Here is a 15,565-nt window from a genome sequence, read left to right on the forward strand (position 1 = left end):
CATCAATAATCTCACTAACTATGTGGCCCACATTCAGAATAGAATTAAAGCTTTAAGAGCCTCCATATTTGTATGTCTTTTGGATTAGTTAAGCAGTTAAGCAGATCTTCCTTTATTTTTTCTTTCCAGGTGACAAAAACTCAGAGTTTATCTGGTTGGAACTAAGTTGTAAACTGCTCCTATTAAGGAGGAATGGAAACCATATGTGTATATATTGCTTACAATCATGTAGGTTAATTTGCAAACTGTCCCAGCCCAATGACATGAACCATAAAGAAGAGCTATATACTATTTGTGATATTCTAGATTGGGATAATATTTTTGAAAGGCTACTAAGCAATATCAATAAAATTTTTGAAGCAAACACCTACTTCTATGGTTGTAGTCCCAGTATAAGTGCCATTTCTGTCAATTTGTGTACAACAAACATAAAAGAGAGTACTGATTTGTAAATTTCAGAAAGGACACAAAAGAATGAGCTAACAGTGGCTACTTCTAGGGTTCAAGAATGAAACGCAGGGAAGGGGTCAAGTTTCACTGTTTTTCATGTGGCTATCCAAGTTTTCCTAGAACATATACTGTTTTTAGAATTAGGAAAATAAATGTTGAATTTTACCATAGAATGTTAAAAAGTGGTGATTAGTAGTTCAGGGTCCTGAATTATATTGCCAGGGTTCAAATGCTCTGAATATATAGGCAATAATTTTAATTTTTTTCTAAAAATGAAAGTGCTTAGATCACAGTAGGTGATCAATAAAATGGAGGGGTTATCATCATTGTTATCTTAAAACCTAAGAGAAAAACTTTATGTTCAGAGCATGTTTGTATACAATACAGACTGCATCAATAGAATGAGAGTGATATCAGTGTCTGAAATGTTAACTGCATTTTAAAAAATCTGTATGCTCTTATACTTAAGTTTTCAATGATGAACGATTTTACTTTCATATGTAGGTTTGGCTATAACAGGGATTCAGAGGGGACTTACGTTTACATGGAGAAAAAGCACAAGAGATTCTATTCCTTAAAATATCCTTCAGCACTTGAAGAAAAACAATCATAAGCCACACAGACCAGAAGTCATTCATTACTCCTGTTATTAGCTCTATTTTAGTGATTATTAATCTACATCTGTCATTAAATAGGAGGGACAATGACCTCTTTCTAGGCAAATTACTGCTGATATATGCTACTTCAAGCTTCTAAAAGCTTTATTTCTATTGCAAGTGTTTTGTTATTTTTAGGTAATTGTTTGTCATCATTGTATTTCTTGTGATAAGAGAGCTTATACATAAGTTCATTCAAATGTAAATATATGAGATTCTTTCCCCATATATATATATATATATATATATATATGTATATTTTACCTACTATAAACCAGATATTATTCTAGTACTTGCTATCATTGACTCAAACAATGATTCATATGTTGTTCATCCACATAATTTTCCAAGAGGCTGAAATTATCCAAAGATGAGAAGGTAGGCAACACACAATAATACTAAATAATTGACCTCTAGTCAGAGAATGAAAAGAACTTGAAAAAGATAAAGAACTTGAAGTGGTGAACAGAAAGGTGAAGGAAAACAAGGGCAAGGAAAACCATCCCAACACGCGTAGTTTCTTATTTCTGAAGCCATGCTGACTACATGTGAATTTTATTTTGCCATTGTTATTCTATGCCTTTAGGTAAATTCTGGAACTTTAGTAAATTTTAATTTTTCGTATATAAAATGAGGCTTATTAACAATATCAGCAAAGTTTATCATAGGGATATTATGAGGATTAAGTGATATAATACTCATAAAGTACTTAGTATAATGTTTGGCACATAAGGCACAAAAATATTAACTAATATTACTATAAAATAATGAAATGTTCTAACAGATCGGCTGAGTAGTGGAATGAAAAATATCAAAGGATATATGAAATATGGAAATTTAAGGAAGCAGGTAATTTGTATCCGAAAAAAAAAAAATTCAGGAACAGGTTGCGCGATTTTAGGACTAAGGATAGTTATGTCACCAAGACAGTTATGTCAAAAGGGAGCTCTATGAGGCTTGGGACAAGGAGTTTCCCAAAGGTTTATGTAGTTTGAAGCCCCATACCCCAGATTATTCTAAACTGCGTTTATACCATTCTTATATGAGAGTCACTGACAAAATTGCAGAGACAGTAACTCAGCCAACGAGAAAAGGGAGACAAAGTCAAAGCTTCACTAATAGCAGAGATAAACTGATGCTGGATTCTGAGCCCTTGGCCAGAGCTGCATAAAACCCTCCCATTTCAGATCAGGGCTGGTTCAGGGACTGGGAAGGTGCTGGTAGGTATAAAATGATCACAACAATGAGGACAGGAGGGGTACAGAGATTGAATACCAGGTAAGACCTCACACTGTGTGATCCAAAGCAGAATCCAGGCTATTGATAAAATAGAGACAGTGGGTTTTTTAATGCATTCAGTTTCTCAAAGAGTTGTCCATTTCTGTGCTTAGTGGCTTCTTTTAGCAAGTCACATCTCTATTTGGTAGGCCAGAGGGATAACACAATCTTACTTCCGAACTATTTCCCTGGTCTTTTTTAGTATAAAAGCACTAATATTCTAAATGGAGTTCCATTAAGTCATCTAGAACTCCTGAAGAAAGGGCACTTTACTTTCCTCCTTACAATCAAGCTGTTCCCTAGAAAGATGCAAATTGGTGTGCTAACAGCAATAACCTGATACCCAATGAAAACTGGGAAGATGGCAAGAGCACCCACAATTTCTGACTTCCACTGAGTTAATTGTCAGGAACTCCCCTGCCTTAAGAAAACACATTGGCCATATAGCCATTAAATCTGAATAGCAGATTCCATGTTTGTTAAAAGAATTAAAGAGCTCATTTGTTGTCATGTTTATCAGGAAGCTGTCTACAGAGAGTGGCCTATCAAAGTGATAGGCTAAGACTGTTTTGTCTGTGGATATAAAGGTATAAATTCTGAAATGTGAGAGATTATCTGGAATTAGAGCATTCAGCAACTATTCTATAAAGTGTTGTTTTCATGTGATAATATTGCTGTAAAAAGTGAATATGAAATCATTCACTTTTTACAAAATTTAATCAAGATCTAAATCAGACTTTTAAAATATGACTTACATTCTGTAAATTAGATAGGTGTCTGTCACTTATTTTTAGCTGAAGGAGGACTAGCTTTAATTTCTGTGATTTCTTTTCTCCACCCACCAAATGGATGAACATATATAGTCAGGGTCAGTGGCACAGTTTATAAGCATGTTATGTAATGAGATGATTGACTACTTTAAACATTCTAGCAGTGACTAGTTGGGGCTGCCCTTAAAACAGTGAAATATATTGCTTCAGCTTTTACATGCTGTAGTTTGAAACTATCATTTTACAGCTGTCTTAAATTATGACTTTTTAAATGAAGATTCTAAATAAAACACAAAAGTAGACTTTGCAAATTTTTTCTGTAATTTTAACATGGCATATCCTTTCTACATGAAAAAAAAAAGATTAAATGGGTTATTTAGTGATTAATAAAATGTCTCATTGTTTCTTTGGGTCACTATGCTTAACAGGTGATCAATGTAGCCAATTTGTTTTCCTACTCATTTTCCTTGGAGGTTATGTTTCTATTGTGGCCATGAGGCTTTACATTTAGAAAAGGAAGAATTCACATTCTAAGATCTAAATAATAAGGCAATGTGAAATTTCCACTGTTGGACATGGCACTGGATTTCATCTTCTTTGTGTCACCTGATTGTTTTTGTAAAGTCAGTGTGAGTTTGTGCGCTTGACAAAGATTGATGGACTAAGTGTTATCATCATGATGTACTGCATTATTTATATAAAGCAAGCAAATTCTATCTTTTAGTTTGTCCTTTGCTGTCAACTGAAGAACTACGATAGTCTGAAAGAACAATTAACTGGGCTTATAATTTTTGCATAATTATAAAAATATATAATCCTGGAGCATAAAATTCAATAAGCTATCTTAGTTATGCGTCTTTAAAAAACAAATGCAAAGCAGTCAGGTGTCACTCCTTCGTTTTGTTGACCTTCATCACACCTATCTGGTAAAACAGCAAAGCTGGATCAGCGTATCTCCTTCCTGTATGAGCACTAGCTGTTGTCCTCTAACCAGTCACATGGTTGGGTACATGTTGCAACTATCAGTTTTTGACTCCAAGCCCAGCTGGGCCCTCAGTGCTTTCCCTCAATCTTTTTTTCTATGCTTTTCCAGGCAGCAACCTTCTATTTACTGCAGGTACATATTACTTACTTTCTACTTTTCTCAACCCTCTGATCCCATCACATTTTCACCAGCCCTACTACACAGAAAAAACACCAGGTAGGAGCTCCCTCAGTTTGTCTAACAGCATCTACAAGCATACGGGCATCCAGGTGAAACTTCATATTCTGTCATCTCCCTCCACACGCCAGAGGTAATTCCTTCCACATGTACTCTGAAGCCCACCCTTCATAGTGTTTTCTCACTCCCTACTCTTCTGAGTATTCCTTCTCTATGGCATCTTTAACTTCTCTTCTGGTAGCTGCTTCCCATCAGCACCAAACACTGTCAGGTTTCTGCCATCTTAAATACACTTCCAGCCCCTGTCTCCCACACCATTTTCATTTGGATAACATTTTATTTGAATAACACTGACTATATGCCAGGCACTGATCTTTGGCACGGGGAGAATTTGGTGAATAAGTTGATTCCAAACCTAAGAGAGTTTACAAGGTAGAAACATGTGTCTGCTTCTAGACCATGTTTCCAAAAACACCTCTCAGAATTTTTGTTTAGACTCCCATGATTTAAAAGATCAAATTTATGCTAATTTCTCTATCTCTAAACTGAATCTTTCTCCACAGGTTCAAATTCATAATATCAACTTCTCACTAAATATCTCTACATGGATGTCTATAGACATTTCAGTCCAAGCATTTCCAAAAGAGAATTCATCATCCCCCTTCACCACCATCCCCAAACTTGCTCCTTAGACCATATTTTCCATCAAAATGAAAGGCAGAGCTTTTTGTTAAATTTTGACATATGAGTTTCCTCCTTCGTTGTTCTCTTTCTTTTCAACCATCACATTGGATCTATAAATTTTGTCTCTCAATATGTCTTTTGGAATTCACTTCTCTCCATTTAGTTTTTAGTACTCTGATGCAAGCTGGCCATCCCTTGTGCCAGAATAAACTTTGCCTCTTCCTCGCTGGTCTGTCACCCTTAGACTTTGCCTCCTTGTAATCCATTCTCTGCATTGCATCCAGGGTGAATTGTTTGAAGTTCAAATCATGTCACCCTCCTGATTAGACCCCTAAATGGCTGTCCTTTATGCTCAGGAATGCCCAGACTCCTCAGGAGTGTCTTAAAGACACTGCATACCCTGGGCAATGCCTATTCTTCAGTCTTATCTCTAGCCATTTCTGTTTTCTCTCTTCTCTCTAGCTAAAGGCAGTTTCATCCTGTTTCTTAAGCACGTGCTCTGGCTCTTCTCCCTATGTCTGCACATGCTTTCCCCTCTGCATGGTCTTTCTGGTCCCACCCCTTTGTCTGGCTGGTTTCCGCTAATCCTCTTGTATTAAATTGGAAATCACTTGCCTTGGGAAGGCTTCCTAACTCACAGTGATGAGTTTGGTGTCCCCTCTTGTGCTCCTTTGGCATCAGGCATTTCCTTTTTCATAGACCTAACATGTAGTGGTAACTACTTGTCAACTTATTTGTGCCTTCTGTTAGACTCTAAAGAACAGGTAATTGTCTGTCAGGGGCCCCATAATATGTGCAGCAATTATCACTTAATGTCATGTAAATGGACTTCAGTTTATATTAACTAGACAGATATTCTTCATAGGTAGAAATAATATAGTCAAAAACACTTGGGAATTCCATTATATGGTTGAATTTTCTGATGATTTGTGAAATCCAGCTAAGTATTCTATGGAAATTCAATATACGTTAGTAGTATTATCTGTTCTATTCTCCCTAATGTGCTGTGCGCCTTTATTTTCAATTTGCTGATTCTAGTTTCCTGCAAATATTTTTTTCACAACTCATAGTGAACCAAGAAAGAAAGCTAGTCTAATAAATTTCTTTCCTCTTTTGCCTTCCTCTCAACTGAAGTAGGAAAATACAAACTTCCTTCCTTCCTTCCATCCATCTCTCCTTCCTCCTCCTTTTCTTTCTTTCTTTCCTCACTTTCTCTTATTCGTTTTCCTTCTTCTTTAATAATTGAAATCTTTGGATGAGCTTTAAAAAATGTGGAGGGCTGGGTTCCAACCCCAGTGATTCTGACTTAATTGGACTGGGCATCAGGAATTTTAAAAGCTCCCCTGTGATTCTAATATTCAGCAAAGTTTGAGAACCACCAGATTAGATCATCTCTAATGTTCCTTTCAATTCTAAAAACTCTAGATTTTGTTATTTTAAGGGACTCTCCGGAGTGTTTTAAAATACAAAATATGCCAACAGACTTGTTTTCAAAATGTAGAGCCCAAAATATCTTTGTCTTTTCAAGCAGTTAGCCTTGATTAAAGCTGTGTGTTAAAGGATGTATAATTCAAATAGTCAACACTCAAAATTATTGCTGATTTTCTTCTAATGCTATTCAGTACTGTATTTCCTTAGCAGTAAAAAGTTATCTGAAAAGAAAAAATGTCTTTAAAACTAGTGGGATAAACCACAGGCTAACAGCTAAGAAACATCCTGCTTTAAACTAGCTTTAGTATGGCTCAGTGAATCTACAAAGTTTCTTTGTTCATTCATTAGATTTGCGTCTTCTATGGCTGCACCGTGGTCATTTGGGGGCGCTGTGAACATTAAGGTGTAGAATTGGATGGTCTTTTATTACAAGTATGTCTCGTGATTTTCTGGTAAAATGACAGATCCTCTCAACGTGAATAAACTTATTCTTATTGGCTTTTTTTTTATCTTATTTCCTTCTCTTCCAAATTGCAGGATGGTCTGAAATATCAACTAAAATTTAGTTTTAAAGCACAAATGAAGCTAACAATCACATCATACCTTTTGAATTGTATTTTTTTTTGAAATTTATAACTGGACACATTATCAAGCTTTAGCTTGTGAAAGAAGGCTTTAAAATCAAAATCTATTCATCAGACTCATTAGAGCATACAACAAATAAAATTTCAATATTCAGCATAAAAGTTGCCTCAAGAGGCACCAAAGTAAATTGAGAGGCCTGTTGTTGATTCAAAGTGACATTTATTTTGTTCTGTGCAGTTTCACTGGCAGTAAGTCATAAGGGTGCTAACATTTTCTGTGATTTTTACCGGGTTGAGTATGCAAATTCTCATTTTAACTAGTTATTGCTCACTTGTGTACTAGAATTGGCTCATTTTGCCAAGTACTCTGTTTACAGGTTGGTTCAAAATCTAGCTTGTGCGATTGAAGACAAAACTTTTATTTTCTTTCCGTTTTTAAATGAAATGATAGTATAGCTGCCAAGTTCAGTAGGAGAGCAATAAACTGAAGATGAGGTTGTAGTACACAGACCTGCATTGTCCTGGTAGTGGAGCATGAATTTAAATGGTCTCTTGTATCTCATTGTGGCTTTGACTGTGGTTTTGATTTGCATTTCTATGGTGATTAGTGATGTTGAGCATCTTTTCATGTGCCTGTTGGCCATCTGTATGTCTTTTTTTTTTTTTTTTTTGGAAAAATGTCTACTCAGGTCCCCTGCCCATTTTTTAATCAGGTTTTTTGTTTGTTTTTTTTTTGATATTAAGTTGCATGAGTTCTTTATGTATTCTGGATATCAACCCCTTATCAGATATATCATTTGTAAATATCTTCTCCTATTCAGCAGGTTGTCTTTTCATTTTGTTGATGGTTTCCTTGGCTGTGCAGAAGATTTTAGTTAGATGTTGTCCCATTTGTTTATTTTTGCTTTTGTTGCCCTTGCCTGAGCAGACATCTCACCCCCGCCCCCAAATATTGCTAAGAATGATGTCAAAGAGCTTACAGCCTATGTTTTCTTCTAGGAGTTTTATGGTTTCAGGTCTTGCATTTTAAATCTTTAATCTACTTTGAGTTTATTTTTGTATATGGTGTAGTAAAGTAGTCCAGTTTCACTCTTTTGTATGTAGCTGTCCGGTTTTCCCAAAACCCTTTATTGAAGAGGCTGTCTTTCCCCCATTGAATATTCTTGCCTCCTTTGTCATAGATTAATTGACCGTGTAAGCTTGGACCTAGCAGGTGTTATGCTAAGTGAAATAAGTCAGGTAGAGAAAGACATATACAATATGATTTCACTTAACTGTGGATCTAAAAAGCAAAACAAATGAACAAATGAAACAAAACAGAAACAGACTCATAGATACAGAGAAGCAACTCGTGGTTGCCAGAGGAGAACAGGGTGGCAGGATGGGTGAAATAGATGAAGGGGATTAAGAGGTACAAACTTCCAGCTATAATATAAATTAGTCACAGGGATATAACTGTACAGTATAGGGAATATAGTCAATAACATTGTAATAACTGTGGTGACATATGGTAACTAGACTTATTGCGGTGATCATTTTGTAATGTATAAAAATATTGAATCACTGTGTTTGTTGTTCACCTGAAACTAATACAATATTGGATGTCAATTATAGTTCCATTAAAAAAGATCAAAAAGTAAAACAAACAAAAATATAGTCTCTTTTACTTTACCACATATAAATATGTATTGTAATATTCTTCACATTTAATTTGCAGAGATGTCGAAGAAATTAAACAGTATCTTGTGTTAGTGTAGTTACATGCTTGAGAGATATGTTACTACTTTTTTGTTTTTAATTTTACATCTGTATACCAATTTTTTTTCAGAAATGAACAGAGGGCAGGGATGAAGGTACAGACATATTCTAGGCAGCTTCTAGCATTGCTAAAGGAACAGAGAAAATGGAGATGCATGCATTCATCCAAATAAATTATTAATATATTTACAATACTATGTAAATACGGGAGTACATTAGCAATACTGTGTAAATATATTAATATCTAAAAAAGATATCAATATATAAATACACAAGTACATTAATACATAAATACGATAATATATTTTCAGTAGATATTTGATAACATAGGAAGAATAGGCTTAGCAGAAATGTCCTTGATTATCATGAGGACAGAGAATTAAATGTAGGGCTCTAAATTATAACTTGGTTCTTACTAAAACTGTGTTGCTGACAAAATAAGTTTAGTGACACTTAGTTACTGTGTTCCAGATACTCGGCCTCCTTCACATTTCTTGAATTCATCACTGTCTTGCCTATCAGTCGGGCTACACACTTGCCGTTCCTTCTGCCTACAAGACTCTTCCTTAGGTTTTAACATGACTAGCTAATGTTCATCCTTCAGCTCAAGTGGCACCTCTTCAGAGAAGCCTTTTTCGACTGGCTATCTTAAGGAACCAGTTCTATTTACAGCCTTTATCATCCAGTTTGTTCTCTCTACTCGCTGACCCACCCCACCCCTAACATGGCTTTTATTACAGTGGTTAATACCTTGCTTATTTATTTGTTAAGTTTTTCATTATGCATCCGCTCCACTAGACTATAAATTCCAGGAATGCAGGAGACATATGTCTTCATCTAAGCTGCATTCCCAATGTCTAATGTGGTTGCTGGAATATCAATAATGATAACTGGATCAGTGACCCTCTAATCTGTGAACTGGAGATAGGCAGTAATATATAAAGAAAACTGAGTGCATACACCATCCAAGAGTTTATATATCAATGAGAGAAATGAGCTGTTCTATCCACCTGATTCCCAGAGTAGTGCCAACATAGAATTTTCTCCTTTACTTAGCATTACAAGTTGCACGATTGTATACTGAGCTCACAGAAAAAACACAACCACGATCATAATGGTACAACTTTTAGTGTTTTGGGGTTTTTTTATTTGCATTGTCTTGGGCAGTGCTATATGATATTTTATAGATTCATACACACTTTGCAATCCAGGCTAAAAGCTCGGGCAAATTGATAATAAAGTGAAATAAGACAGTCCCTGAATCACCTTGAACAGGAGGTGACTGGCAACAGGTGGTGGGTCAGTGAGAAGAATGAAACGGACACTGACCACAGACAGGATGGTTCCAGTCCAAACAGAACCCTGGAGAGCGGGGGAAGGGGGTGGGGAAGAGGAGGCAAATAGGAAGTTAAATTTAGCCTGCAGTGATTTCTTGCCCCTGGGAAAAACAGTTGCTTTGTTCTATTGCCAAAAGGCAAATCGGCATCAGCTTAATTTGCCTGAGTCTGCCATAAACTGCAGATGGAATCATAAAACATAGTTAGATTCAAATTAAACACATCTGTCCTAATCTAAAGCAGGTGAGGCCAGCCAGCCAAGTTGCATCAAGGTATAACACTGCACACAGATTACAATATGCAGAGGTATATTTTAGGAGCCTGCTGACAGTGAAATAAAGAACCATGAAAGCGTGCATTGTCCTCTTTTCCTTTCCTGAGCCTGCCTTCTTGTACTGGTTGCCATCTTAATTTTAAGACTCAACCACTACATCCACTGGGAAACAAACAAACAGACAACAAAACTTGAAATCCAGAAGTCTATTGCATTTTAATCAGGATTCTTACCTAAACTGATGCTTTCTCAGATTAATTGAAATGACAGGGAATCAGAAGTCCCTACAGTGCATTTTAATTAGACTTGAAATTTTAGCCAGAGAGGGTTTGTTGCTACTTAAGGTATCCGCCTACATGTGTACCACCCACTGAGGTAGTGGGTGTAGAGAGAAAAAAAGCAGGCTAAGATATGATGGTTTTGACAAAAGTAACTACGTAACTTATCCAAACCAGGACAGTTTTGAGAGTGAAAGGGGACTATGGTACCAGTGGAGGTGCATGGCTCCAATATCCTTTCAAGAAAGAACAAGCTGTTTGGCTGCAAAGAATGTAATTAGCTTCCAGTGACCTTCTTCTCTAGCACTTTCATGATCCCACTTGAGCCTTATGATTGAGCCTTGAGCCTCCTCCAGCCAATGATTGAACACAGGAAGGGCACTAGTGCCTGGTCATTTCTGCCCTTGGGGGATTCCTCTAAAGTGTAATCTTTGCTCTGGAGCTCCCTGGTAGATTGGCTAAGACTTTGTCAAGTCTGCACTATGGACTGAGGCTCCCCTGCTCAATCCTCGTTCAATAACCGCCCTCTACCCTTTTCACAGATGTCAGATCTGCATCACAAGATGAAGGCTTTTCCTGCCCTTTTCTGCTTCCTCTCCATTTTATCTTTCCTAGGCATTACTTCTCAATAAACTTGATGTACTCTTTGTCTTTGTGGAGAACCCAACTGACAAAGGGGTGCTATTGATAATTAGGTGTGGGGAAACAGATATATAGCACAGCCTCTAATAACCCTAATTATATTTGATGGGCTCTGTTGTGCCCATCAAAACTTTGTTTTTTGCTGACATTGTCCATCTATCACAGGTACGTGTGGGAGACTTTAATCTCAGGCAGACCTTGACATAATAGACCCTAAGTGAATAAACTGGATATTCATATGGTAGTGGATAGGACCTATCACTATTTTCCTCCTTTTTCTCTCTTGAAGAATCTTCCTTCTTTTTTCTCACTTATTTGTCAGTGTGCCCAAGGACCTCTCCTCCCCTCTCCTTTCCTCTCTGCTCCACTCCCCTCCTCTGCCCTCCCTTTAATGACTGTCACTGGAATACAGTATTCATGTCCGTACTTAACAAGCCCTGTTTTAGCAAAAGCTCTCTGACTGCTTATCTGCTTATTCAATAGCTTTATGAGACATTTTCATTTTGAATATTCCACAGGCTTCTCAAACACAATAATTCCTTTGACACTAACCCCATTATATTTACTTATGAAAGATGGCCTCGTAGTCATACAGACAGGAGCTCTAGAAATCAACCCAGATTTTTTGCTCTCCCTCAACCCCACATCAATTTGGTCACAGTGTCATCTTGATTCTACCTGGTACATTTTGGTCATACCTATTACCTCTTTTCTATGTTTCAAAAAGACAGTAAATATCAATACTGGGGATAAAATATGAGTTTTCACAAGTATTAATTTCTTAGAAATAAGTAGTAAGCAAAAAGAAGGGAAAAAATGTACAAGTACAAGAGAGAAAACAGGTCAGCTGAACAGCAGCTGGCATCTACGAGATATAATGAGAGGTGAACAGATTGTCCTGTCTCATTTTGACCACAGAAGCATCATATGACTGCCACACGTACATGGTAGAAAACCGATTAAGTATTAATACCAGAAAGGGTAGCACAAGTACCAAGAAAGTTTTCTTAGGACACCAAAACTCCCCGTGATGATGGGATAACCAAAGGGACCAGACATTGTGGCCTCATGTGACCTTGGGTAAGCTCACATCAGTTAATAAACTTTGCAGGAACCTGGCAGTAGGAGTGAGAGGGATCAGAATGAGAGATCTTGATTTTGGATAAATATATATAGTCTGTATTCTCCAGAACCTCTAAGATACTGTTCATCCCTTGCCTTTCTCCTGTAGAGATTGCTTCTGTCAGTGTGAATATATCAGTATAAACATCTACAATGTTACTTGATCTGTTGCAATTACTACAACAACAGATCCTGGTCTGGGGAATGTAGAACTCCTCTTTTTGTAGTATGCACAATGCCAGAAATATGACTGACATCTTATCAAATAAAGTTTGAGTGTTAGTACTGATCTTCATACAATGAACAGAGTTAGAAGATGGCAGTGTTGTTAGTTTGACTGTACAAAGCTGTGCTGCTTTGCTCACACCAAAGGCAGAGAGGCAGGATCACACTTTTAAACTGGTAATTGGCTCTTTCTAGAAAATCTCAACAATAATGCCTTGTTTCTAATGGGGGGTAGTGATCTGGGAGGACTTTCATTTCCTATTTTATTACCTAGTATTTATTAACTGGATTGGGTTTAAATGGTGCCTGCATTGCTTCCCCTGTCCACAGCTATCTCTAAAGAGGATTAAGAAAATCCTCATTATTTTTTTGCTGGGACTTCAAAAGACTAACGCTTAGTCCTTCTGCCATCAGCCTAGACTACTCCATTTGATTCAACACAATGCTGCCTGAGTCATCATTCCAGAACACAAATGTGATAATATACTTTCCTAGGAATAAACCTACCTGAGGAGACAAAAGATCTGTATGCAGAAATTTATAAGACACTGATGAAAGAAATTAAAGATGATACAAATAGATGGAGAGATATACCATGTTCTTGGATTGGAAGAATCAACATTGTGAAAATGACTCTACTACCCAAAGCAATCTACTGATTCAATGCAATCCCTATCAAACTACCACTGGCATTTTTCACAGAACTAGAGCAAAAAAATTCACAATTTGTATGGAAACACAAAAGACCCAGAATAGCCAAAGCAATCTTGAGAAAGAAAAATGGAGCTGGAGGAATCAGGCTCCCTGACTTCAGACTACAAAGCTACAGTAATCAAGACAGTATGTTACTGGCACAAAAACAGAAATATAGATCAATGGAACAGGAGAGAAAGCCCAGAGATAAACTCATGCATATATGGCCACCTTATCTTTGATAAAGGAGGCAAGAATATACAATGGAGAAAAGACAGCCTTTTCAATAAGTGGTGCTGGAAAAACTGACACCTACATGTAAAAGGATGAAATCAGGGCTTCCCTGGTGGCGCAGTGGTTGAGAGTCCGCCTGTTGATGCAGGGGACATGCCCTGGTCTGAGAGGATCCCACATGCCATGGAGCAGCTGGGCCCGTGAGCCCTGGCCGCTGAGCCTGTGCATCCAGAGCCTGTGCTCCACAACGGGAGAGGCCACAACAGTGAGAGGCCCGCGTAGCAAAAAAACAAACAAACAAAAAAAAACAAAACAGATGAATGGAAAGAAGATGTGGCACATATATACAATGGAATATTACTCAGCCATAAAAAGAAACGAAATTGAGTTATTTGTAGTGAGGTGGTTGGACCTAGAGTCTGTCATACAGGGTGAAGTAAGTCAGAAAGAGAAAAATACTGTATGCTAACACATATATATGGAATCAAAAAAAAAAGGTTCTGGTGAGCCTAGAGACAGGACATTTATAAAGACGCAGACATAGAGAATGGACTTGAGGACATGGGAAGGGGAAGGGGAAGCTGGGACAAAATGAGAGAGTGGCATTGACATATATACACTACCAAATGTAAAATAGATAGGTAGTGGGAAGCAGCTGCATAGCACAGGGAGATCAGCTTGGTGCTTTGTGACCACCTAGAGGGTTGGCGAGTGAGGGTGGTAGGGAGGTGCAAGAGGGAGGGGAAATGGGGATATATGTATACATATAGCTGATTCACTTTGTTATACAGCAGAAACTAACACAACATTGTAAAGCAATTATACTCCAGTAAAGTTGTTAAAAAATAAATAAATAAAGCCATGCCCGTGACTCTCTGATCCCTGTTTTTCACTCCAGACTTAATCTACTTTGTGCTACTTTGTGTATTTTAAGGTTACTCAGGGATAACACCCTTAAGATTTCTAGAATTCCTTTTTTATTTAGCTGAGAGATTCTTTCAGGCTACACCTGAATTATATGAAATGTTTTCACAAAGGTTTTGTAGCTACATCCTTCATTTTATATTTATGTTGAGGCCATCTTTCTGACAAAGCTCTGGATTTGATCTTTCACTGGTTTGAGAGGCTGAAGTTGAGAAATTATTTTCTATCACAAGTCCTGGTGCCTCTCTATTCCTTTTCTTTACTTTCAAAATCATCAGTTCTTTCTTTAGCATGTCTCTTTCTTGTAGTGCCTTATCAGATACAGCTATTAAGAGTCAAGTGACACTTTAACATTCTGACTACAAATCTTATTACTCATATACAGAAGTTTATTAGGTACATTTTCTATCACCCAAGTATCCTCAGGTGATAGTTTTACCAACTGCTTCTCTCTATATAGCAGGGAGAGCTCCTTTTCTAGCCTCCTGTAGCCATTCTTCAGTGCCTTTCCGGATTCCATCTGCCACCAGTATCAAAACCAAGGCCACATATTTTAGGTTTTTGTTACCGCACAACTTATTTCTCTTTCCTCCCATGTTTCTCTCAACTCTCTCAAGCAAGAGAGAGATTTTATTCTCAGGGCGGTTGCAGGGTCCTAAGAGAGGAAGCAGAAATATTCAAGTGGTTTTTCAAACCTCAGCTGACTTCAGGTCTCCTAACATCCTATTGGTCAAAGCAAGTCACATGGACAAGCCCAGACTCTAGGGATCAAGAAATAAACCCCACCCCTTTATCGAGAGAAATTGCAAAGTTACAGAGCAAAGCGCGTGGATATAGATAGGTTATTTATTGGAATAATTAATAAACCAGTCAACCACAGATATTTCAGTTAATCTTCTTTAACAAATTAGACAATATTTCATTTACATGTAATGAAGGGACCCATCCTGAGTTAATCGCTTTTAGTATGCAATTCAACATGCAGTGTTTGAATCGTAAAATTTAATTTTTACCATGTTACATACCATCTCTCTTAGAAGCACATGGTTTCAAATGGGTCTTG

The 15,565-nt window shown here is 37.2% G+C and overlaps 1 protein-coding gene across 2 annotated transcripts in view; it reads left to right on the forward strand.

Moving 5' to 3' along the window:
* EDIL3 (EGF like and discoidin domains 3) overlaps positions 1 to 15,565 on the forward strand; it is a 429,857-nt gene that overhangs the window by 112,893 nt on the left and 301,399 nt on the right. The window lies entirely within an intron of this gene.

The sequence above is a fragment of the Aethalodelphis obliquidens genome, unplaced genomic scaffold, assembly GCF_003676395.1.
Source record: "Aethalodelphis obliquidens isolate GAN/ISIS:26980383/991018 unplaced genomic scaffold, ASM367639v1 scaffold4, whole genome shotgun sequence".
Classification (NCBI taxonomy): domain Eukaryota; kingdom Metazoa; phylum Chordata; class Mammalia; order Artiodactyla; family Delphinidae; genus Aethalodelphis; species Aethalodelphis obliquidens.